At 43.5% G+C, this 24,796-nt stretch overlaps 2 protein-coding genes across 5 annotated transcripts in view; one reads left to right on the forward strand and one right to left on the reverse strand.

Annotated features, from left to right (window-relative positions):
* The window catches only part of MGST2 (microsomal glutathione S-transferase 2), a 101,607-nt gene extending 77,177 nt beyond the window's left edge, over positions 1 to 24,430 (forward strand). Inside the window, exon 6 of the mRNA XM_063723665.1 lies at positions 24,413 to 24,430. The gene's annotated coding sequence lies outside the window, so the exon portion shown is untranslated. The remainder of the gene's footprint in view (positions 1 to 24,412) is intronic.
* MAML3 (mastermind like transcriptional coactivator 3) overlaps positions 1 to 24,796 on the reverse strand; it is a 434,306-nt gene that overhangs the window by 27,645 nt on the left and 381,865 nt on the right. The gene's annotated exons all lie outside the window — the stretch shown is intronic.

Consider the following 24,796-nt stretch of genomic DNA (forward strand, 5'->3'; position numbering starts at 1 on the left):
AGTCACTTCATGGCTAAAACACAAATATTGCTCAGAAAACGAGTATACCTCCCCCTGAAGTCTGAGCACTAGAACACAATGTGTGGCGTGTATATTTTGCTATTAAAGTTTTCTTTCAATTTGAATATGCATCCCACTTTTTGAAAAACTTTTATTGCTCAAGAAGTCTGCACAGGCCCAGTACCCCAGCACAATGGCAGGGACTATGGTGGGACTCTCAGACTCTCACTGCAGTACAGCCACGGCCCCTGTCCTGGAGGGAAACTGAAATCCAAGCGCAGAGACAAGGTGCACTTCACGGAAAAGCTCAAAGATGACACCAGCTGGTCAAGAGGCAAGCTGTGTGGCGTGTGTTCTGTTTCCATTCGATTTCCATAGAGCCAGGCCGACCAGACCCGGGATGGGCAGAGCGGTGGCATGGCGTAGAAAGAGGCCCAAATGTGGATACAAGGCACATGAGTTCTAGGCAGTGTTTGACCTGGGGCAAGTCACTGAACATTTCTAAGCTTCAGTATTCTCCTTTATGAAATGAGGAAGCCAGTCCAGGTAATCTCCAAGGTTTCTACTCGCTCTAACATTTCTCTGGTTCCACTTGGAAAGAGCTTCATGGATAAGCGGGGACTTGACTGAGAGCCTTGATGGAAGTGTAGATTTGGATTTGAGTGAGAAGAGAAGGAAGGAAGGAGAGCGGCCACCTGCAAGGAGGGAGGTGGCCACCCAAAGTTGGAGTGTTTGCTGGGATGTGTGAGAGGAAAGCTTCGCAGGGTGGGACTGGCCATGGACAGATCTGCATGCAGGCAGATCCAGCCGACTCAACCACCGTCCATCAGGAGCCACAGCAGGTTCTTAAAGGGAATAAACGCTAAATGCATTACTTTAAGGAGATTAAGCTAGTGTCAGGTAAAGCAGAGATTAGAACGGGGCTGGATCAGGAGAAAAGTAGGCAGGAAGGGTTGGGAGGTAGCCATGGGGGTAATCCCATCAGGAGGTGAGGGGAAGCTGGCTGAGATTTGGCACTTGACTGTGGGAACTGAAAAAAGCCAAATGCACCTGCCAGGCATATTCCTGCAAGAATAAGAATTCTCATGTGCAAATATCTGGGGTCATTTTCCATTCTGGGATCCCACCCCCTCCCACTCATTTCTCTTCTCTATTATTGTGCTCTGCCCAGTCCACATGGCTACCAGAAACCTGGCAGAAATATAGTGATCCTTGCTTTAAAATCAGGTAAAAATAATGCTAGTTTTTCTGGTCTTCCCTATTTTTAAAAAACTAAATTTATTTAAATGTGAATTTAGTATACAGGATTTTAAACATACCACCTGGTTTTTGACAGGGAGTAGAACAGTAGGTATATACTGTGAATATTTTCAAAGCCCTAACAATACATCCTGGGGATGGAGGAAAGATGGCAGGCAGTAACAGGAAATGTGACCGCAACAACTTGGAGAAGAAACCTTTTAGTTTTTGTGCTTCCTTAACTTGTTTCTCCAACTTTCTCCTGTTACTAAATGTTTCATTCACTCAACTTTTTTCAAGAAGGCCTGACAACTAATAACGAAAGTTCTATGGTGGCCCAATTAAAGACTTTCCATGACAAGTAGACTTCATAACAAATGTGATAACTAAATATTTCCTAAGCATAAGCTCTCGGTTGGATTTTTTATTAAAAAGTCAGAAAATCACTCTTGGTCTTATTGCTAAATCTTGTTTGCAACAGAAATGGTATGTTATATTTTTATAAGATAATTAACATGGCATGTATTCCACTAACCTTTTAAATCTCAACTAGAGATGGTAGTAGGAGTAATTTCTGACAAAATAATTCATCAGTACACAACCAGTTGGACTGCTGAAAATTTATGATTGAAGTTAAGAATACCTTGGTGGTTTCAGGTAAAAGCATGTTTTATATCACCAACTTGGAGACTGAGTGTCTTCTCTGAAAAAATGAAAAATCTTCCTTTTGAAAATTTTCCTACGCCTTATCAAGACAACAGAGGAGAAGCAGATACCCTGGTCCACAACACTCTGAAATTACCACTGGGCTCTGGAAAATGGATTGCTTCATCTATTTGTTCTGTCTTCTAATCCCAGGGAGGGGCTGCAAATCTCCCCATCTGTCTCTCTCACTCTGCGGGCCCCTCGTTGCCATGGTCTTTCCCACAGTATCTAAAGGAACAAGATTCCGCAGACGTTTGACACTGGACCTCCGCAGGCAGCCAATTTGTTTTCCTTTCACCTCCCCCCTTCTCCTCCTCTCTCCCTTTCTAATATAGCATATTCTTTCTGTGCACCCACCAAAAGTAATGTGTCAAACTATGATTATGTTTTCTTTTATTAAACAAGTAGAAGAGAGACCGATTGCTTTCCTTCCTTTGATCAAGTAAAGGTAATAAAAAGCCTAGGGAGAGTCGGGTGGGAGGGGGTTGCTGGCGTCTGCTGTCCTGGACTAGGCCAGCTTTTGTCGGGGGTTCATCTTAAGAAATTGTGGGCCACCGGCCGTGGCTTTCCTTCATGGCCCAAGGCTTGCAGCAATTGCTTCTCACTGTTCCTGTGTTTGGAACCTACTGAGTCTGTGCAGCCCTTAGTGGTTTTGTCTTGTGCTCTGGGAAAAGCAAAGGGGTTGAGGATGGAGGGAAGCCCTGTCCTCAGAACGTGCAGGGAAGTCAATCCTTAAATGATGGTTTCTGTAGGGTGGAAATACCAATCTATTTGAACCCTTAAAACTTATACCAAATCCACACTCTCTGCATCACTGAGGAAGGAAATGTAACTTAAGAGTTTGTGGCGCCGGTGGGAGGAGGGAGAAGAGTGCAGAGCACGGGCAACTTTCCCCCACCTTTTAGACAGAAACTTTTCCTTCAAGCATCTGCATCTCTTTAGTTAGAGAATGAATTCTGGGGGGGAAGAACTTTAAAAATATCTTCCTTGTAGGTCGGGCGCAGTGGCTCATGCCTGTAATCCCAGCACTTTGGGAGGCCGAGGTGGGTGGATCACCTGAGGTCTGGAGTTCGAGACCAGCATGGCCAACATGGTGAAACCCCGTCTCTACTAAAAATACAAAAATTAGCCAGCTGTGGTGGGGTGTGCCTGTAATCCCAGCTACTCGGGAGGCTGAGGCAGGAGAACTGCCTGAACTGGGAGGGTGGAGGTTACAGTGAGCCGAGATAGTGCCACTGCACTCCAGCTTGGGCAAGAGAGCGAGACTCCCTCTCAGAAAAGAAAAAAAAAATTCCTTGCACACTTTATTTGATTACTGATACTTACTAAGAGTAATAAGAATGCACATATAGGCTGAGCGTGGTGGCTCATGCCTGTAATCCCAGGACTTTGGGAAGCCGAGGTGGGTGGATCACTTGAGGTTAGGAGTTCGAGACAAGCCTGATCGATACAGTGAAATCCCATCTCTACCAAAAATACAAAAATTAGCTGGGCATGGTGGTGGGTGCCTATAATCCCAGCTACTTGGGAGGCTGAGGCAGGAGAATTGCTTGAACCCGGGAGGTGGAGGTTGCAGTGAGCCAAGATCATGCCACTGCACTCCAGCCTGGGTGGACAGAGCAAGACTTCGTCTAAAAAAAAAAAAAAAAAAAAAAAAAAAAGAATGCACATATAGAGGTAGTGGGCCTTTGAAAGGGGGATGGGAAAACAAATTCACAGGAACACTGCCCATGGTACATTCAGCTTCCAGATACTCACAGGCTCTAAGAGGGCCTCCATCTCTTTACATTGTCCAGGGGCTAAACAGGAAGATGGGAATTGAGGTTTGGGGCACTTGAGCCATAAGAGAAGACACTCCCTAGGCTGGGGTTTCTAGGGCTGGTCACCAAGATGCCTATCACTTTCCTCTCAGGGGCTTCAGAGAAACAGGCTCACACCCCAAAATAGAGTCACTAAGGGACCTGAATACCAGGAGGAGGGTCTAGAAATGGAAAGAAGTGGAGCTCAGATTGAGAACCAACTGGAGAAAGGATCCCTGGTCCTGAACATCAAACCGTACAACAAGGGGGAGAGAAGAGGACAAAATGCATCAATGGAAATGAGTGAAACTGAAGGAGCAGGAGGCTGCTGGGGAAAAGTCAAGCTAAGAAGAGGCCAAGAACAGACCCTGGCTGGGAGGACACTTTCGGCTCAGTCCCCCAAATCAGGATGAGGTTCAGCTTGACCACAGCTGTGCTTTCTATAGTCTATATGTTTCTGGGGTAAGGAGCAAAAGCACAATTGGGGTAAAATTTCTTTTTTTCTTTCAGTCTGAATGCAACTAGCTTTGGAAAGTTGAGCAATTTCAAGTAACTGCTCCGAGGTTTTGAACGGTAGAAAGGCAGGGAAAAGTGAAAGAAGGTCTCAGCCTGACCAGGTATTTTGCCAGCGGCCATTTTCAAGGCCTGCAAACTCAACCCAGATTTGTTTTGCTGGCCTCCGAAGACAGCTTCTCTTAGGGGCTCCTCTTTGCATGCACACTATTTTGACCCTGCTTCTTTGGTGAATAGAGTGTGGGCACGATTGTGGCTGCACACGTCCTTGAAGTTCCAGAGGGCACCTCTTCCTTCCCATCTGGCCCCCCACAAACTGCCAACTAAAAACAATCCAAAAGCTCTAAACAGAGCTCAAATGGAAAAATATATTTCCTTCCTCAGGAAAGACTGGAAATTTCTTCAAATTGAGAAAAGGCAAAGAATGGTTTATAAATGTACAGTTTCTATGCTCACAAAGATATGATATACCCCAATTATATAAAATTATAGCCAAGTTCATCTTTGACCTAATGCTTTTGCTTTCCAGGTTTCTTTGCATTAACACAGATTTCAAAAACATGAAATATACATTAAATGCAAAAAAAGTTTTCTCTAAGAGAACTGCTACACAAGCACCATGGGGCCAAGTTATAGGTTTGGTGGCATTAACATAGATATTTGCATATATTCCCTTCCTAATCTGCTTTCTTGCAGATCTAAGTGAAAATCTGATTGTTTTCTCAGGCAAAAACCCAGCCCTAGGAGCAGCTCATAAACCTCACCACAGACACAGTACTCATGGCAACAGGAACTATTTCCTTTGGCTTATGAGCTCTGGTAACTGTCAAGGGGGTGGGGGGCGCCGATCAGAGAAATCTGGAAAGACATGAGTCTGTCAGAACACGTGAAAGGACTTGACATGGAGGCCACATTTGTGTTGCACAATTTGCATGAGCACTTCTGGACAAATTCTATTTTCACATGCAATTCACAGACCCGCGGTGGCAGTGCTAATTGGTGAGGTTGCCACTCAAGTGTGGTACCAAACAGGAGCTCTCACTACATAGATGAATAATACAGAGTTTTGAGCAATGCAGTAATTATTTTACAGTTATTCTACATCACCATCATTCCATTATCTCTTTGTCCCCCTTTCAACTCCCATAGTGGAGATGAATAAGAACCCCCCTACCCTATTCTGCCAAAAGTGGAATTCATGTTATTTGAAATCAACTTAAGAATAAGAAAAGAGATGGCAAGGAACAGCTATCATTTCATTAATATGGATGGATTATTCATGTCACTAGAGTGACAGTGAATTTGATTGTACCCTGAAGTGCCAATAGGATGCCAAACACAGCCGTGAAACACACAAGAAACTCTGAATGGCAGAGTGCTTTGGAATTCATCTGCAAGAATTCCAAACCCCCAAGATAAGGTAGCTCATTGCCCACATGATATTTCAATGCTAAGTGAAGGGGAAGGGAGGGTTCAGATCCCCTGGGTGCCTCCCATAGCTCCAAGTGACAGGGAAGAAGGGGTGACAATTCCCCAGTCCTTCCTAGGTGGCATTAGAAGCTTTAGAAGCAACACAGCATCCCCTGTGGGTCACTCTCTAGCTTCAATAAAATCAACCGATCAGAGGGAAAGAGAGGCCTCCTAGGCGGTGGGTCGTGAGTCCTCCTTCTGAGGATGGTTCAGCATTTGCTGCCTCTGCACTAAATGCAAACCAGGTGGACTCTAGAAATGGCCTTTGGTGCAGTTTTGGGCTTTCTTCTCTTTGTTCCTTGGAGATATTAAGCCTTAAATCCTCTTTGAATTTGAGAGTTACTGATTGAGCTGTATCTGAACCATATTACGCCACGTGATGAAACTCGACACACTGGAATTCACTCCTCCGTTGTTCACTCTGTCTGACCCCAGTGAAGAAGTCTACCCTCCTGCAGCTGATAAAAATATAAATTTAAAGAGGTAGTTAGGTCCTCTTTAGGCTCAATTACTTTCTTTGTGTATTTTACCTAAAAATGGCCTTCCTAAGGCACTCTATTTTGAATTTCAAAAGTTAGTGATAGATTTTCATCCTAGCGTTTCTCATCTTCAGGTCTCATCACTACCTCCCACTCCCTACCCCCTTTTAAAAACTGAAGTGGGAGGAGGTTTCAGAAGAAGGGTTTTTGTTTTGCTTTTACATTTCTGACTTAGGCCTCAGTTGAAAATGAGCATTCTTTTATGGGTAGTGGGAGTGGAGATGTCTACTCCTATTTGGAACACCTGGCAAGCTGCCTCCTGTGATTCAATCACTCTTTTCCTCAAGTTAGAGACTGTTAGACCTGAAGGTCAGTCGTCCGTCTTCAGGGTCTAACTCTGGATCTGGCCTGCAAAGTAGGCAAAGAAAGATGGGGTGGGTAGTTGCCCATAGGTATTTGCCAAATAACAAAATGCCTCTGAAAAATATCTCTCCCATGTCCCTGTCTAAATATAACATTTTCCCATTTGGGTTTAGATTTCCTAGGAGATTACTAGATACTTAAAATATTACTTGGAGTAGTCTAACATATTCAGGTTGAGTATCCCTTATCCAAAATGTTTGGGATCAGAAGTATTACGAATTTCTTGGGATTTTGGAATATTTGCATATATATAATGAGGTATCTTGGGGATGGGATCCAAGTCTAAACACAAAATTCATGTATGTTTCATAATACACGTTATACACATAGTGTGAAGGTAATTACATACAATATTTTAAATAACTTGTGCATGAAACAAAGTTTTGACTGCATTTTGACTGTGACCCATCACATGAGGTCAGGTGTGAAATTTTCCACATGTGGTATCATGTCAGTGCTCAAAAAATTTTGGATTTTGGAGCATTTTGGATTTCAGCTTTTCCGATTAGGGATGCTCAACCTGTATATATAACCCACAATAGCCCCTAACCCTAAATAGTGCTTAGGTTCTAAGGGGTGGTACACAGATGGGTGGGTTTGATGGACCCCAGGGAGCCAGTGGGTAGACCTTGTGCCTGGAGGGAGGAGGAAAGAGGATGCTGGAATACACTCAGCCCAGGTCACAATTTTGCCCACAGCAAGCCATGGAGTTACAATGACATCTTTGACCTCTAATCCGCAAAGTATCCATTCTTATTTCTTATAGTGTCTGCATGTAAGGTTACAGTATAGCTCCTTTTGATAAAGAAAGGTACACATTCAAAGCAGAGACCTCCAAGGATCCTCCATATAAAAGGAAGCCTGTATTGCATTTATTACTACTATGGTCTGAGCCCAGCAGCAGAAATCTGAAGCTTATCATTACTGCCTAACTCTGGAATAGCCTTATCTTTTCTGTAGACTGTGACTTTGGGATTCAAATTCTAACTTTCCTTGCAGGTAGATACTTCAGCAATTTCTACAAAATGTTACAGATGGCTATCTGTAGGTTCTCCCTAATAATTCCTATTTCATTAGCTCTAAGACTCATAAATTTTAAGGCTCACGTTATGTACTACTAGAAAGAAAGAAAAAAGCACCCTGTAGAACTATGGTATACCATCAATTGTAAGATGCATCCTGATTTCACAGATGTAAAAATGTGCATCTTAGGATCAATGAGATATGGTATTTAGGCCTGTGGTTGCATGGGTGCAGGCCTGGGACTAGGCTCCTATACAACCACCAGGTCTAGCATGGCGGACCTAACTCCACTTCCAGTGTGTGGCACCCACCCTGGACCTAGCCTGGCTCTCTCTGTGCTCACAACCCCACCTATGAAAAGGGGGTGAGTGATAACCCACCGTCTTCTTTGGGGTCAAAAAGAGGATGGCTGGGAAAGTGGCTGGCAGGTCATGGGAAGCTTTGGAAGCCAGAACTTCTCATGTCTTCATTCAGGGAAGGCTTGGCACAAATACATTCTGTATTTTTCTAAATGATAATAATAAAAAATCTTTACCACATAGCATTTATACATATTTCTCCCGAGAGAGCATGTGTACAGATAAGAAGTAACATGGCCACTCAAGGATCGCAGCACTAACACCTAAATGATTTTAGCTGGATTCTAGAAGAAAAAAAAGCTAGAGGCAGGCAATAATTTTAAGGGAAAAAAAGTCCCTCTACATTGATAACCATAGTTCTTCAGGCTGTTAATGCGATGTCATTAGCCACTTCCTTGTGGTGACACTGGGAAGAGCTAACAGGGGGAAAGAAAATAGGATGGCGAGGTCTTTGCAGGCTGGGGTGATTTTTTTGAACCTATCTGCTAGGTCAAGATAATAGGATACAATACAGACCTGAAGAATTTATTCTTCCTGTCTTCAAAAAGACTTATGACCGTCTTGAATCCTGTTTCAGGAGAGGGCTCAGCCAGTGAAAAACAGATTTGTAGAAAGAGAGGGTTACACACCACTCAATTCCTATTTTCCTTCTTTCCCTTTTCATTGGGGTAAAATATACATAACATAAAATTTATCATTTTAACTCCTTTTAAGTGTACAATTCAGTGGCATTAAGTACTTCACAATGTTGTGTGATCGATACCATGATCTATTTCCAGAACTTTTTCATCTTAAACAGAAACTCTGTACCCATTAAGCAGCCTGCCTTTGCTTTTTTCTTTTCTTTTTATCTATCTATCTATCTATCTATCTATCTGTGTGTCTGTCTGTCTGTCTGTCTATCTATCTATCTATCTATCTATCTATCTATTTTTTGCTAGGAGCATTTTAACTGCTGTTACGGGTATTGATACAAATTTGGAAAGCAATGTGATTAATACGCATGATGGAGAAAATCCTGACAGAAAAAATTTAAAGATGAGTTTCAGAGGCTGGTAGGAGAACTATTATAAGCAGGCCTTTATAACCTTGAGTCTAAAACTATCATGAAAATAAAATATAATTTTACAAAATAAGTGAAGGGAAAAATATCTGTATTAGGGCAACTGCAGATCTTTTATGCTCCTTCCCTACATACGTCCCTGAGGCTGAGGTGAGAATTAATAAGTTTACAAGGCTACTCAAGTCAAATAGAAGTTAAACTATCAAAGCTTAGCCCCACTCATTTCTTCTGTCTGTCCATCTGTGGATCCATCTCTCTTTTCTCTCATGCATATGCCAGACACAGTGCTGGACACCATGGCTACCAAGACGCACGGGTATGGCTGGCCCTCAAGGAACTCCTACATCAGAAGGGAGACAAATGGAAATGAAGAATTGTGTGATGAGCAAAAGACAGATAAGGGAATGATTAACTCTGTCTGGAGACTGGGATGGAGGGAGGGGTAAGAGTTAATGAAAACCCTCTTTGCCCAAGGCAGAATTAAGAATTAATACTACCTACTATGCACATGTACATTAATATGTTGTAATGTTATAAAGTTATGAATGTGATAATTATAGACTAAAATATTAGTTGAATAGTAACATATAAACTGGCATATGCCCTATGACTGAAACTGCAAAACTTGAACAAGTACATAATGCAAACAATATTACTATGCAAAACAAAGGTGTATTAGGGAGGTCAATTATGGGTGAGTTTTTAAACGTAAAAAATCACTAATTTTAATCACATGTTTATGTTCTTATAGTTCTTTAAACATTATTTTTTCTTGATTATAAATTTATCCACTATGGAAAATGTGGACAACACAGAAAAATATAAAATGGGAAAGCAAAATCACTGCTAATTATTACCACAAAATGATAATCACTCAATATATTTCCAACCAAAACATTCATTCAAACAAGACAAGGATCATAGCTGCATATTACTCCATTGTATAAAGCTGTTATCATTTATTTAACCAATTGCCTATTGTTGGACATTTAAATAATTTTCAATTTTCACTACTTTATGCTGAAATGAACATTCTTGTACGTAAACTTTTATGTATATCTCTGATTATTTCCTTCAAATAAATTCCTAAAAGTAGAAGTTTTGTGTCAAAGAGCATGAATGTGTTTAAGGCTCCTGTTTTGGTACATATTATCAAATACCCTCTGGAAAAATATGGCCTATTTACACTTCCATCAGGAATATACAAGGGTCTCTGGATTATACTTTAGGTTCAATTTTTAAAAAATGACCAGCCCAGTGCAATTGTGATTCTTCATGATTCTTTCCTAATAAACAAGACACTGTAAATAAAATTAATTTTTAAAATTATTTAAAGTTTATTTATAACATGCAGTCATCTAAGCTTTCCCCTCAGTTTCTCTTCCTCTGCCCAAAGTCCCAGGAGCAGGCATGGTCGGCCTCTGTTCTCCTTAACCAGCACGCTGACATCCTATGTCTGTTGCTTTGCCTCTTCGGGGTAGCGAATGCCTGGGTGCCATAAACACCATTTCCCCGGGGTTGTCACCTGAGATTCTTCAGCTGTCTGCTCAGAGCAAGGCCCCGTGTATCAGAGCGAAAAGGCACGTCTTTATTCCTGTAGTTGGCTTGGCCAGCTGGCCGGCACCAATTCTTATGAATGACAGCCGGTTTGCTGTTCCATATTTCAACAGCTGTAAGCCGGAATAGCACCTGTAGACTCTGGGAGTGAAACGCACTGGGAACGACATTGGAGAAATCCTGCTCCTTATTTGGCTTGGACCTCCCACTGCCTCAGCAATGTGGATTTGAGAAAACTGTGCCAGCCCAGCATGGTGGCTCACGCCTGTAATCCCAGCACTTTGGGAGGCCGAGGCGGGTGGATCACGAGGTCAGGAGATCGAGACCATCCTGGCTAATACGGTGAAACCTCGTCTCTACTAAATGTACAAAGAATTAGCTGGGCGTGGTGGCGGGCGCCTGTAGTCCCAGCTACATGGGAGGCTGAGGCAGGAGAATGGCGTGAACCCGGGAGGCGGAGCTTGCAGTGAGTGGAGATTGAGCCACTGCACTCCAGCCTGGGCGACAGAGCAAGATTCAGGATTTCCAATTAATTTTTGGTCCCTATATACGGTTTACTACAACAGCAGAAAAAGAAAGAGAAAGAGTGAGCTTTTGCATGTCAGTATTAAGTAACTTTAAAACAGGGCCCTGGGCAGTCTGTTGAAGAAACTACAACAGGCCAGGAAGAGCCTGAAGCGTGTAGGAAGTTCTACCAAAATTTCTGGTTGTATGAATTTTAGGCAATGGATCAAGATATGGCAACAGTTAAAATAAAATAAAAAAAAACCCTAACTCTGTAATTTCTAATTCATTTAATGAACACTGTGGGGTCCAAAGTTGGTTGAAAATAGTTTTTTGCAAATTTGAAGTCAAATTTCTAGCTCTGCAGGACTTATGTCAAAACATCCGCTATGGTCTGGGAAAGAATAAATCTAAGTGTGAAAGTTAACTCAAAAGTTATCTGTTCATCTACATAATTCATTAGGAAAGCGGCACATAGTAGAAGAAAAAAAGCAACTTTCTGCAGAGTATTCATGAACATACTGCAGGAGTATAAGAACAGCAAAGCATGTAGCTTGTCCGGGGAAGAATGCTACTTTGAACCTTCTAATCCCAATGTATTGGTTGTTTAGTATGTTTTGAAGGGAACACTCCCTCCACCCAATGAAAATGTTGATAATTTTGAAAAATATGATGTGCACTGATAAAACATTATTCACTTTTAAAGTCTATGGTATTGAATGAAATGGATCTTTAATTTTGAGAAGATTTTTATTATGCTCCATCAAGACACAGGAACTAAAACCAGTAGTATATTGGTCTATGTAACAGAATCACACATGGCTGAAGACAGAAAGTTGGCCTTAAAAAGTTGTCTGTCAGCATTCTCATAGAATATCCCAAGAATTATACCTGAGAGTCAAGGACTCCAAGCCTAAACCTTAAAGGGACCCCGAGGCACTAGCTAACTTCTACCTCACAGGGAAGCTGCCTTGGAGAAGTTGGTGTGCAAATTCAAGCTCGTAATAAAACATTTCTGGGAATGACTTGGTTGTGGCTGTGCTTTAGGCTCCTACCAGCATGGACAGCTCTTTGCTCACTGCACCTTCCCCCTACACCCTCCGCAACTTTTTGCTCTGAATTGAGTTAATGTCTGACAGTTTGGCACCCGTGAAACGGTTGTTACTGTGAATGGCAGCACACAATATTTTTGAGAACTAAAGTAAGAATAATTATCTGGGGAAACATCAAGGTTTTGCAAAGCCAAAACCCCTGCCCTTCTCCCTGACATTTTTATGGAGGTTCTCTAACATTGCAGGACCTCATATGAATGCATGACTAAGTCTCCCGCCAGTACAGCAGCTTGGAAGCGCATTATCACACCCAACAGATAATTCACTGTGGAACCAGAATGAAATCAGTGACCTTGCCCACTCCGCTCCCATCTCAAACTCATGCCTCTGTGTTCCTGGCCTCTGAATATGCTGTTGCCATCTTGCCAGCCTGATGTCTGAGCCAGGGGGATCATCCTAGACTCTTCGTCTTCTGCCCCCCTCTCTTCATATCCAAGCTATGAGAGAATCAGGGCGTTTACCTCCTTCGCAGCACCCTACTTGGCATTTCATTGGTCCAGGTTGTCAACTTTCCCTTGGAGCTCTCTGCTACTCTCCTGGCTGGTTGTCCATTTTTCACTCTGGTTTCTCTCCAATACACCCTCTAGCCACCAGGTCCTGAGCCTGCCAGTACTCCCCCTCACACTCACACTCCAGCAGGGTAAGAATCCTATTCCTGGCCAGGTGTGGTGGCTCACCCCTGTAATCCCAGCACTTTGGGATGCCGAGGCACGTGGATCACCTGAGGTCAGGAGTTCGAGACCAGCCTGACCAATGTGGTGAAACCCTGTCTCTACTAAAAATACAAAAATTAGCTGGGCGAGGTGGCGTGAGCCTGTAGTCCCAGCTACTGGGGAAGCTGAGACAGGAGAACTGCTTGAACCTGGGAGATGCAGTGAGCCAAGATTGCACCACTGCACTCCAGCCTGGACGACAGAGTGAGGCTGCATTTCAAAAAAAAAAAAAAAAAAAAAAAGAATCCTATTCCTTATCAGGGCACACTTCATGATGACCCACCTCTCCAGCCTCATCTGTTGAGGGCCACCATGCCAGCCCCCATGCTACCTCTGATCCTACCAGTCTATCTGTATTTGGCTGAATGTGTCTTGCTCTCCCCTGTCTGTTTTCTCTGCCTCCAGTCCCCCTACCTTCTTTACCTGGCTAACTCCTTCTACTCATCCTTGAACTCTGAGCTCTAGTATCACACCCAGGAAGCCCTCCCTGCCATCAGCGTGGCTGGTCACTTCCTCTCTGAATATCCAAAGCACCTTCTGCCTTTCCTCCACTGGCCTTCTCATTGCCTGTGTCACAACCGCATGCCCATCAGTTTCTCTCCCCCTGGCTGAGGGTCCCTTGCCAGCCTTTGTGTTTGTATTCACTCGCCTCTTGCAGTGCCTATCATGCAGTTAGGACCTAATGACTTAGTGATGAACAAATGATGGAAAATCGTCTGTGATTAGCTGCTTCCTGCAAACTTGTTACATTCCTACCTGACCCTCCACAGGTCAACTCAGGACAACTTTTAAAATTTGTTTTGGGAGACAGCCATCTGCATTTCCTGAGGCTCCTGTCTAAATCACAGTTCTGGGCATCCAGGGAAGAAAGGTATGCCTTCCTACTCAGCAGATGTGGCCTAAGTATACGTTGCTGTGTAAAGGAAGAAAAACCAAGGAGTCACGGTAGAATCTGAATATATCTTTTAACTTTTTTTGTTAATATTTTAAGATATGGCTACTACAGCTGATTGTTATCGATCTGTGTGTGCAGAGGTGGCCAGAAAGACTGATGTATGCCCAGCTGTTCATTTGATACCAGACACACACTTTGATCTGGGTCTGAAACCTCGATTTGTATGACCCATTGTGGCCTTTTAGGGCCAAGCTCTAGACATGAGAGTTACAGCAGGTTTCCTGCCTCCCCCCCAGCCATGTTCGGCTGCAGGAGTATGCTCAATACATTATCGAACACTTCTGTCCTCTCCTGATGCCTCCATTTATTTTCCAGCAACAACTGTCTCAGAATTGGCTTTTTCACCTTATCCATGTCATCTGATGACTAGCTTGTCTCTTCTCCAAATTCCTCTATACTAGTCACATCTTCCTCAAGGCTTTTCCTGGACCAAACTAAAGTTTCCTGAAGATCGCCAGCCACTGACAAATACATCAAGTGATATCCCTGTTTCCAAAATATCAATCACACACTCAAAGAACCACTGAGCTGGAAGGGACCTCTGGGCATCGTGGCACCTGAACCTCTCTTGATGAGAATCTACAAGACATTTTGTTAGATGTTTGTCCATCCATCCATCTGTGAAAAATCACAGTGATTGGTTGAGAGACTGGTTCTAAAATGAACATCATGTACTTGGGAGACAGATGTCCAACAAATCACAGTCACCCAGAAAGAACCTTCTCGCCCATGTGATTTCTCCTCCGATCCCTGATGTTCAAACTGACATTTGAGGGGAAGACAGAAATGTGTCCAGATAAAACTCTCCAGCTGGATGGTACAGGGCACAGCAGTTATGACAGAAAGAGAAGAGCCGCAGCAGCAGAGCAGTCTGGTTACTCCCCCAGGGAAAGAACATCCAGAGGGATGGGGGACTCCAATATACTGCCTTGAATATCAACACACTGAAGTATGCAGCAGAAACAGAATGAACCTGCTGGAACAGGCTGGAGTCTGTGGGACTCACGTGGCAGGGAACTCCTACTTCCTACCCCTCCACATCCATCCTGCCCTCCTTGCCCCAGGTCCCGGCCTGACTCCTCACCTTGAACCAGCATCTCTCCCTTACAATTTTTCTAGCTGCTATTAGGCTGTAGTCCCTGCTCTAGGTGTGGAAGACCAACTCTAGGTTTTGGCCATAAATTATTTTAGCACCTAGGCAAATTGTTTTCTAGGTTATTAAAAGAACTGCAGATGTTAGAGGCTATCTCTAGGATTGTTAGACAACCTTGTTTTGTGCTTTCTTTACCTATTTTGATTTTTCTGTAAGAAGTATGCATTATTTTAATATTTTTGGGAAAGAAAAATGACTTAAGATAAATTTTTTTTTTTGCATCTGTGGTTATGGAAACACTGTTAATATTGAGAATGAATAAATAATGGAATACTGGAATGAACCATGAAGAGAAGCAAGGCAATAGCCCACTTTCACACAGGGGGTAAAGGCGAACATGATATTGATTTCTTGCAAAGTTTTAGGACAAAAGATTAAACAGGATTTCTGAAAATATGTAAAACAAAGAGGCCACCTTTCCCACTATTCCTTACCGCTGTTGACTGATTATAGTAGGGGAATGCCACATATGTGATACTTCTCAACAACACGGTATTTGGCAAACTCTCTCATGACGACTTTTGGACAAGATGGAAAACAGTGCACAGAAGTCAAAAGTAGGTTCCTTGGAAGCTGGCTGAAAGTCTGGTCCTACTGGTACCCAGATTGGTGCCAATCTAGAAAGAGTTCTCTAACGGGGAGTGATAAGGCACTGTCACTGATGTAGATGAAGGCAGCAGATACAATGATACAAACCTGAAAAGATGAGCTAAACTCTCCCTGTCGAGTTTCCAAGATGCTGAAAGTTGAGCAGAAACTCAGGTCAAACTTAACAGAGGTAAATCTAGAATTCAGGTGAACAAGAAACCAGCTACACAAGTTCAGGATGGGAGGCAGGGAAGTGGGTTAGATAGAACGTGGGCTTTGGAATCAGTCTGCTGGGCTATAATCCCAGCACTTCAGGAAAATTACTTAACCTCACTCAGCCTCAGTGTAGGTGGGAGAATTAAGTTAAGGGACTGATGGCACCATGTTTAGCACAGCGCCTGGCTCATGGGCACAGGACGTGCTCAATAACTTTATAATTATTAAATGTGGCCAGACAAGAGTTCATTGTATGCAGAACACCAAGGAGCTTCATTGCCCAAAGGAACAGTTAAGAACTGACAAAGTGATGAGGCTATAAAACACGTGAATTTGAACTTAAGCTGCAGAGTCAGGAAAGAAACAGTACTACTATGTTCTATACCCATCAGAAGCCATCTGGAATATTGTTCAGCTCAGGACAACACATTTTGAAAGAGATACCAAGAGGCTGGAGTGTATCCAGAGTGGTGTGACATGAGAGTGAGAAATAGCTGGACAACTAGAATCATTTAGGAAAAAAAAATGAGTACAGGATGGTCGTGACAACTTTCTTGAAATACTTGAGGAATTGTTATATAGAAAAGAGAGTCAAATTGCTCTGTTGTTTTAGAGGACAGCTTTCTTTTGTTTTCTCTTTCTCTCTCTTTTTTTTTTTTTGAGATGGAGTTTCGCTCATGTTGCCCAGGCTGGAGTACAATGGCGCAATCTCGGCTCACTGCAACCTCCACCTCCCAGGTTCAAGTGATTCTCCTGCTTCAGCCTCCTGAGTAGCTGGGATTACAGGCACGTACCACCACACCTGGCAAATTTTTGTATTTTTTAGTAGAGATGGGGTTTCACCATGTTGGCCAGGATGGTCTTGAACTCCTGACCTCAGGTGATCCGCCTGCCTCAGCCTCCCAAAGTGCTGGGATTACAGGCATGAGCCACTACACCCGGCCCTAGAGGACAGCTTTCTAAAAGTCTTCAGCCAAGTTTGTTTAACAAAAGGGAAAACTTTTCGACAGAAAGGACCACGGAACAGGTTGCTTCATTTCCCACCACTGCAAGTGATCAAAGAGAGTCTGGGGGGGCGTTAGGGGAATTGGAGAGGTTTTCACAGTTGCTCCCCTTCTTCCTCCTCCCTGCTCCAACAGCTACAGCCTCTACTGCTGGACCTTGCTAGGCTCCCTTTCATCCCATTAATGACGATTAGATAGGACACAGAGTCCCCCAATTCCTAACCTTCTCCACTAGAGCACAGAAGGCACATTCTCATGCACAGATGCATATTCATCCAGCAAGTATTCGCTGATGGCACTCTACAGGTCAGGAAGTGTGCTACTTGACAGGGGCTAAAAAGATGAACAAAGTATATCCCCAGGGAGCACCTAGGCTAGTGAGAAACAGGCCCCTCAACAGATGCCTGTGAAACGGTGAGGCAAATGCTGTGATAGAGATTAGCACCGGGGACTCTGGAATCACAAAAGAAGTTCAACTAACCCAGCCTGGCTGGGTCAAGGGGAGTCAGGGAGAGTTTTCTCCGGGAGTAGATCCTGGAAACTGTGTGGGAATTGGTTAAGTAATGCGTTAGAGGAAGAGGGACAACATGAGCAAAGTAATGAAGGTAAAGAACAGCCCTGTGGACAAGCAGTTCTGTATTGCTGGATTGTGAAGCACAGGGCATGAGACAGGAAGAAGTCAGGCTAGAGAGGTTGGATGGACCGAGAGCCCAGGGAGCCCAGTGTGGGTTTCTAGGAGCTTCTATGCCACCTGCAGAAACTTGCATGGATGAAGGACTCTTGTTCGAGCTGCAGAATCCTAACTAGTCCCTGGCCTCTAGAAATTATTTGTGCAATTGTATGTTTCATTACCATGCATGTCCTCTGTTCCATGAGTGCAGGGCCTTGTCCATCTAATTCATCACTATATCCCCCGTGTCTAGCCCAGCGCCTCGGACACAATAGGTATCTAAGAAGGAAGAATGGGAACAGAAAGGATGCAACTTCACAGGGTTTTTGTGAGGTTTCCTAAGTTGCTATATGTAGCATGCTTAGAGCACTTGGCCCTAGCATGCATGAATAAGGGACAGTGATTGTGATTATCATTCATTTGCATTTCTTTTTCTCCTGTCTTGTTGATTTTTCAAGCCCACTGCTTATAGTACCTTTGCTTTTGTGGCTGGCCCTGATTAATACATTTTGATGAGTAATAGTGTTTGCCAAATGATAACGGTCCCCAAAGAGGCCCCCAACCTACAGAGAGTTACAGAAATATTCAGCATCATAAACCAAAAAAGGACATTCAAAGGAGAGAATCGAGGAACTGATTTCCTCAATAGGAATCCAAAACTTATCTTTGCAGGCAGGCCTCCTCGAGAAAGTATGCAAGTGTCACATGAGGCTCCATCGCTACCCTCATGGCCAAAACTTTAACCCCAGCGAACCCTGGATAAGAGGCAGGTAGAAATGGGTGAGACTAAACTGTTCTCTGTAGACCTCGTTGACCCTAACAACCATCTGAGGGGGGTTTAATCTAGTGGGGTGTGGCCAGGCACAGCCCATGGTCTCTCTGAGGAGGGCTGGAGTGGGGGTGTGTGTGCAGATTTCGTGTCTATGTGCCAAAGTTAGGCTTCCTGACATTGCTTCCTCTGGCTTCTCTTGGCATAGTGTCTTCCTGTTCTATGAAGGCCTGCAATTGGCTGATCTTGGTTAGAGGGAAACTGACCAGTGGTATTTGGTGGATACTGCTTGTCCTAAAGATTCAGGAGGAATAGAACTTTCTCCAGGAACCCAGGGATTTATCCAGGGATGACGATCTAACTTTTTAGGGTCTGATTAAAAGGTCTGCATCCTTGTGGACAAGAACTTAACTCTAGAGAGGAGATTCCTCCTGCCACAGGATTAAACCTGGAAAGATTTTAACATTCTTTTCCTTTGTCAAGTCCCCAAAGGATACATTCCTGATAGGGAATCCTAGAGTTTATTCTCCCTTGAATGACTAAGGCCCTAGGCAAAGCTGAAGAGGAGTCTGGATTCTGTGAGAATGAACAAGGCAGCTGCTCGGAGTCGGCTGCTGAGGGGGCCATCTGTTTAAGCGACGAGAAGTACGGAGCTAAAGAGGCACACGGTATTCAAACATGTGAGTTCCCTGCACCAGGGCTTCTGGTCAGTTCTTGAATCAGGAGAGAAAATGATGCTTAGGTGTTAAAGGCTCAGGGGGAGCCGAAATGACTTCAATTGCCAAAATAAACAGAATTGCTTAATTAATCTAACTAAAAAAAACCTGTTCAGCATTGGATTAAAAAAATCATGTTGATGCTGCCCCTGTTTATTTGGCTGAATCCTGGACTGAGAGGGTATATTTAGCCTCAGTGTGCTTGCAGGATTGCATCTTGCAGCTCAACAGGAAATATCTGGAGTCACAGCTAAAGATATCTCTGCATGTTCAGAAATTTACGAGCAGCTGTAAAAGTGGAGCTATGGTGGGCAGAGTGCTGGAACAGTCTCCCTTTCAAATGAGAGAGGCCGCTGAATTAAACACTTGAATATACCAAGTTCATGGCAGGCAGAGGGCACCTGACGTGCTAAAAATAGCCAAAGTGGAAGTGCTCCTGTTGCTAAAATAATACTGAACTGATATGCTCCTTTTCTAAACCCACAAGAAATGGGTGAAGGGGTAGAGGGTAGGCTCTGAGATTCCAAAAAGTGTGTCAGAAGCCATGCCAAGTGAAGAAAGTCATCTCCTCACTTTGCCACTTTTCAAAAATAAATAGCTTCCTTAAGCTGAGCAAACTGAAGTAGCAGTAATCAATATATTATTTTTTAATAACATGGGACAGAAATGTTAGCAGCAAAAAGACACTGCATACCTGGATCTGTAGTCCTGCTGACAAGCAATCCTGCTGACAAGCAAACCTTTTCCATCATGGGCAAGACTCATTTATTTTTAAACATCCTTTTGCTAGACTCCCTTATCAGCAACTCCACGCCCTGCTCACCAATGCCCGGCTGGAAAGGTCCCTACTTACTCGTGTGCACATGCATGGCAAGGCTGCTTGCTAAACAGCATGGACAAGGGGACGTCTGTGCCCCTGCATGTTGCCGGGCAGAGGAGGCTACGACCTTTTCCCGAATGGCCAGTAGGTGCAAGAGCCACTGAATTTTCATTCTGTGACTGAGGACATTGTCTCATCTTTCCAAGTCTCACTTGCCCTTTTGCCTGATGTGGGGCTAATAGAGATTACCCCGGTAGCTTCCTGAAGTTGCTGTGCAGATCTAGTGAGCTAATGCATGCGAGAGCACTTTGTGACTCCGAAAAGCCTGAAACCTGATGGAGGATGTGGTTGCTGTTGTTATTGGGCATTCTACTGGAAACATGGGGAAAGAATAGCAACATCTCCCGGTGATAAGGGAGTGCTGTGCACAGACAGAGTGTGTTCTCTTTTGTGGGGTGGTGCCATCTTCCATAGGTAAAAGCACTGTCCACATCCCACTGAGAGCAGCAGGGGCCACAGGAAGTCCGCTTGCTTTCAATGAGCTCAGCATGGCTCACTGCCGGCATCGCGGCCACACTCCTGCTTCAGTGACTGCACCTACTCTGGGCAGCTCCCAATGCAGGGCTGGGCCTGGGTTCATGGGGAAGCAGGGGCTGAGGCAGAGGTGGGCCCAGCCTCAATGTGAATGGTTATGAAGTTATCATCAGTGCCTACCCTGGGACTGGTCCCCCAGGCTGGTCAGTACTCCTAGCTGGGAGGAGAGAGATGCCTACCTTATCTTAGGCAGCCCTACTAACAGCTGCCGTTTGGGCTGCCATTGACTGAAGGGATTATTATTTATTTTCTTTAGTTCTCATCTCCCTCTCATCTGCCTTACATGTTATATCTGGTAAAAAATGATAAGTTCACCATGATGGTCACTGTGGGGCACATGGACAAAAATATGTATGCACATTTTCTAAAACTGGAAGGGAATATTAAAAATGAAATTACTTGTTGTTTTAGGATAGTAGAATTGAGAATGCTTTCCTTGCTTCTTTTTTGCACTGTCTAATGTTGTTAAGTAATCTTTAAAATAATTTAAAAAAGGAACTGCAATTAGGGTTTTAACATTTTATAAAATGACATTGGTTACCCTGATTTTGGCTTTACTGGGCCTGAAAGTGTAAAGTTAAAGAAATATCACGTAGGCTAAAGGATTCCAATGTAATAATCATATTTTCAGCCTCTGAAGTATTTTAAGGGTGGCCTTCTTCATTTTAAGGTTTTTTTGGAGAATGTAGTAAACGGCAAAGGACATCCAACGTTTAAAAGTTGGAAATCAAATCATAGCTTTTTTATTTGGAAAATGCTTAGAAGTCTACAATCTTTTCCATCAATGAAGAATGAAGTATTGGCCAGGTGTGGTGGCTCATGCCGGTAATCTCAGCACTTTGGGAGGCTGAGGCAGGAGGATCACTCCAGGAGTTCGAGACCATCCTGGGCAACATAGCAAGATTTCGTCTCCACTAAAAAAAAAAAAAAAGCCAAGTGTGGTGGTGCATGCCTGTAGTCCCAGCTACTAGGTGGCTGAAGTGGGATGATTGCTTGAGCCCAGGAAATCATGGCTTCAGTGAGCTATGATCATACCACTGCATTCCAGTCTGGGCAATACAGTGAGACCCTGTCTCAAAATAAATAAATAAATAAAAAGAATGAAGTGTCTGTCGAGCACCTATGTGCTGAACATTGGGCAAGGTGTTGTGTATTTCTTCTTAGTTCCCCCTTTTTCCTGTTTCTCCTCCCACAAAGTGAGTCTCACTGGTTGTTTCGTAAGGCACTACTACTCAGTTAACTCCCTTCACGGTCTTTTTTTTTGGGGGGGGCGCGGGGGATGGAGTCTCACTCTGTCACCCAGGCTGGAGTGCAGTGGCATGATCTCGGCTTACTGCAGCCTCCACCTCCTGGGTTCAAGCGACTCTCCTGCCTCAGCCTCCCGAGCAGCTGGGATTACAGGCGCCCGCCACCATGCCCGGCTAATTTTCATATTTTTAGTAGAGACAGGGTTTCACCATGTTGGCCAGGCTGGTCTCAAACTACAGACCTCAGGTGATCCACCCACCTTGGCCTCCCAAAGTGCTGGGATTACAGGCGTGAGCCACTGCGCCCAGTCACGAGTGATTATTTTTAAAGCTCTAGGTGCCAAGGTAGTGTCAATGAGGGGAACTGCCAACAATTTCTGGTTCCCTCAATGAACAACCAGAAACCATGACAGAATAGGGCTTGGCACCTATGGTAACCAGCCACACCCAGCTGCTTTCTCTGGAGTACAGCAATAGAATGGGCAACTGCTCAGATCTTCTCCTTCTTCTTCCAACAACTCCAAGTCCGCCATTTCCTTCTACCATGATTTAGAAATCATCCCCTTTATTTGATAAAGAGGTAAATTAAGTCAAGGGAAGGTAAAGCTTCTGGCATCTGGGCACTTGGCACACGAAGAGCAAAACTGAGAAAAGACCAAGGTTTGTCACTGCACCATCTCCCCGCAGGCCAGCTCTGTAGGCACGGCGGGGCCTATGAATGTCATGAGACGTTAAGTGCGAGGCTGAGCTAGTTGCCCTCTGTATTTTGGTACCCACACATGAAAAATTGGGGGTAACAGTATGTGTTTCTTCCCACCTCACAAAAATACCTGTGTACACATAACAAGTATACACATGACTATTATTGTCCACTTTATTATTATGTCAATGTGATTACTCTGTAACCCAACTTACATTCCTTTGCCTCCCAAAGAAACAAACAGACAAAATAAAACATGAGCACCACAACAACTTTCCAGCGGGTACAGGTGATTAATTCTAACCAAAAAAGTCCACACTGGGTCAGGCCTACTACTCAGCTATTCAGCTTGGCACGGAATCTCTTTTGGTGGCACCAAGGGACATGCTGACGGATGTGTTCGTTAGGAAAGCACAGTTGTCTATGTTGATGTCAACCTCAAATTGTGAGGGCCACATACCAAACCACTGAGTTTTTGCTAACATCTCATCACAGATCTGTCATCCATGAAATTGGTTTAAGCTGTCTTAAAAGCTACTTACAGTTGTGGTCTTACCACATCTTACATTAATGAAATTCCTTATGCTTATGAAACCAGCCATGTAAATGAGTGATGCTTCTTTTTTTCTTCTTCTTGAATTTGCCTCTTTCAAACTCCATAATGGTCCTTCCGACTTCATCTTACTATACTAGGATTTGGTGAACATGTGTGTGATATATTACATTAATCACATACCTGGTGATTTTGGAGTCCCATTATACCTCCTTTCAGTCTTTATGTATTCAGACAGAAGAATCCAAACTTTTAAATTTATTCTCACATAGTATTTCTTAAATGAAAGGTTATTAACTTTGGTCTGAGGACGCCAAGTTAGCCATAGATTAGCACGAAAGTGCATGCAAAACTGTGTGTGAGCACACATGCATTTCTCTGGAGTAAAGGGTTAAAGAGAATCTCAAAGGAGTCTATGACTCCAAAAAGGTTAAGAACCACCACCTTTGATCACTTGGTTCCTCCTTGAACCTTTTTTAGTTCTGGTTAGCTATTTCTTGAGATGTGATGGCCAGAATGGCATATTATATTCTAGATGAGGATATGTCAAAATTCTGAACAAGTTTATTTTCTTTTCTTTGTAATTTTTCACCAGATGATGTCTCCTATTTTGGTGGAATATCTTTGTTGGCCACTCGTATGTCTTCTTTTGAAATGTGTCTGTTCGTGTCCTTTGCCCACTTTTTAATGAGTTTTTTCTTGATGATTTAAGTTCCTTATAGATTTTGGATATTAGTTCTTTGATGGATGCATAAGTTTGTAAATATTTTCTTCCATTCAGTAGGTTGTGTCTTTACTCTGTTGATAGTTTTCTCTCTCTCTGTGTGTGTGTGTGTGTGTTGCTGTTCTTTAATTAGGTTCTAATTGATAATTTTTGTTTTTGTTGCACTTGCTTTTGAGGACTCAGAACTTTGTCAAATATATTTTTGATAGTCTTATGCCACAAGTTTAAGTTATTTGCTTAAATATCAGGTTCTTGTAAAAAATAACGTCTGATAAGCATTTTGATTCTCAGAAACAAGTTGCTTTGTAATTCCCAAGTATTAGTATTTACTATTGCTCAGATTATTTTGGCCATAGCAATGTAACAGTATGGGCTCAAGTATAAAGATGTATTATATTTTGGCTTATAGTTGTAAACACCTCCTTATGAATCAATAGCAATGTAACACCAGATGTTTAAACTGTTCTACTAATGTTCAGGAAATAAAGCAAAACCAATGTGGATTCCTGCTGCTACTCTTAGTACTACGCTGATGTTGAGAAGGTAGCCTTGGTGGGCCAGGGCAGAGACCAGTCCTGCTGCAGCACCCCATGGTGCTGGCTGATGTATGGGGTCTGGGTAGACAGAAGTCAAGGCCAGAAAGCTATCATGGCTCTCTTGGACTAACAGGAATGCTGGGCATTCACTCTTCAACATCCTGCTTCCCCTCAGGTCAATTATATATTTTCCCCCCTTTTCTTTCAGGTGATAACATAGGATGTGACTGTTTAAATTCATCTGGCTTCAGTCAACATTGACAGAAGGTGTACATGACTCTACAGGAATGGGGAAATGGCAGCCCCAGGGGCTGACTGAGCCCCAGTCCTGACTGTGACTGCTTTGGTAACAACATGGTGTTTAGGAAGAACAGTCCCAGTCTCTTTCCAAAGGTCACCTCCTGGTGAATTTACTAAAGGAACTCCGAGTCTCAGCAGAAGCAGAAGCCCTACCATTAGCAAAGGCTTGCAGAACCCTTCAGGTTGGGAAAGAAGACTTGGGCTTCAATGACTCAGCCTGGAGCTGGGAACAGGCAGGCAGGGATACAGAGTGGGTGTTCTTCTCCTACAGGAGGAGAGATGCATCCCTCAC

The sequence above is a fragment of the Pongo abelii genome, chromosome 3 (genome assembly GCF_028885655.2).
Source record: "Pongo abelii isolate AG06213 chromosome 3, NHGRI_mPonAbe1-v2.0_pri, whole genome shotgun sequence".
Classification (NCBI taxonomy): domain Eukaryota; kingdom Metazoa; phylum Chordata; class Mammalia; order Primates; family Hominidae; genus Pongo; species Pongo abelii.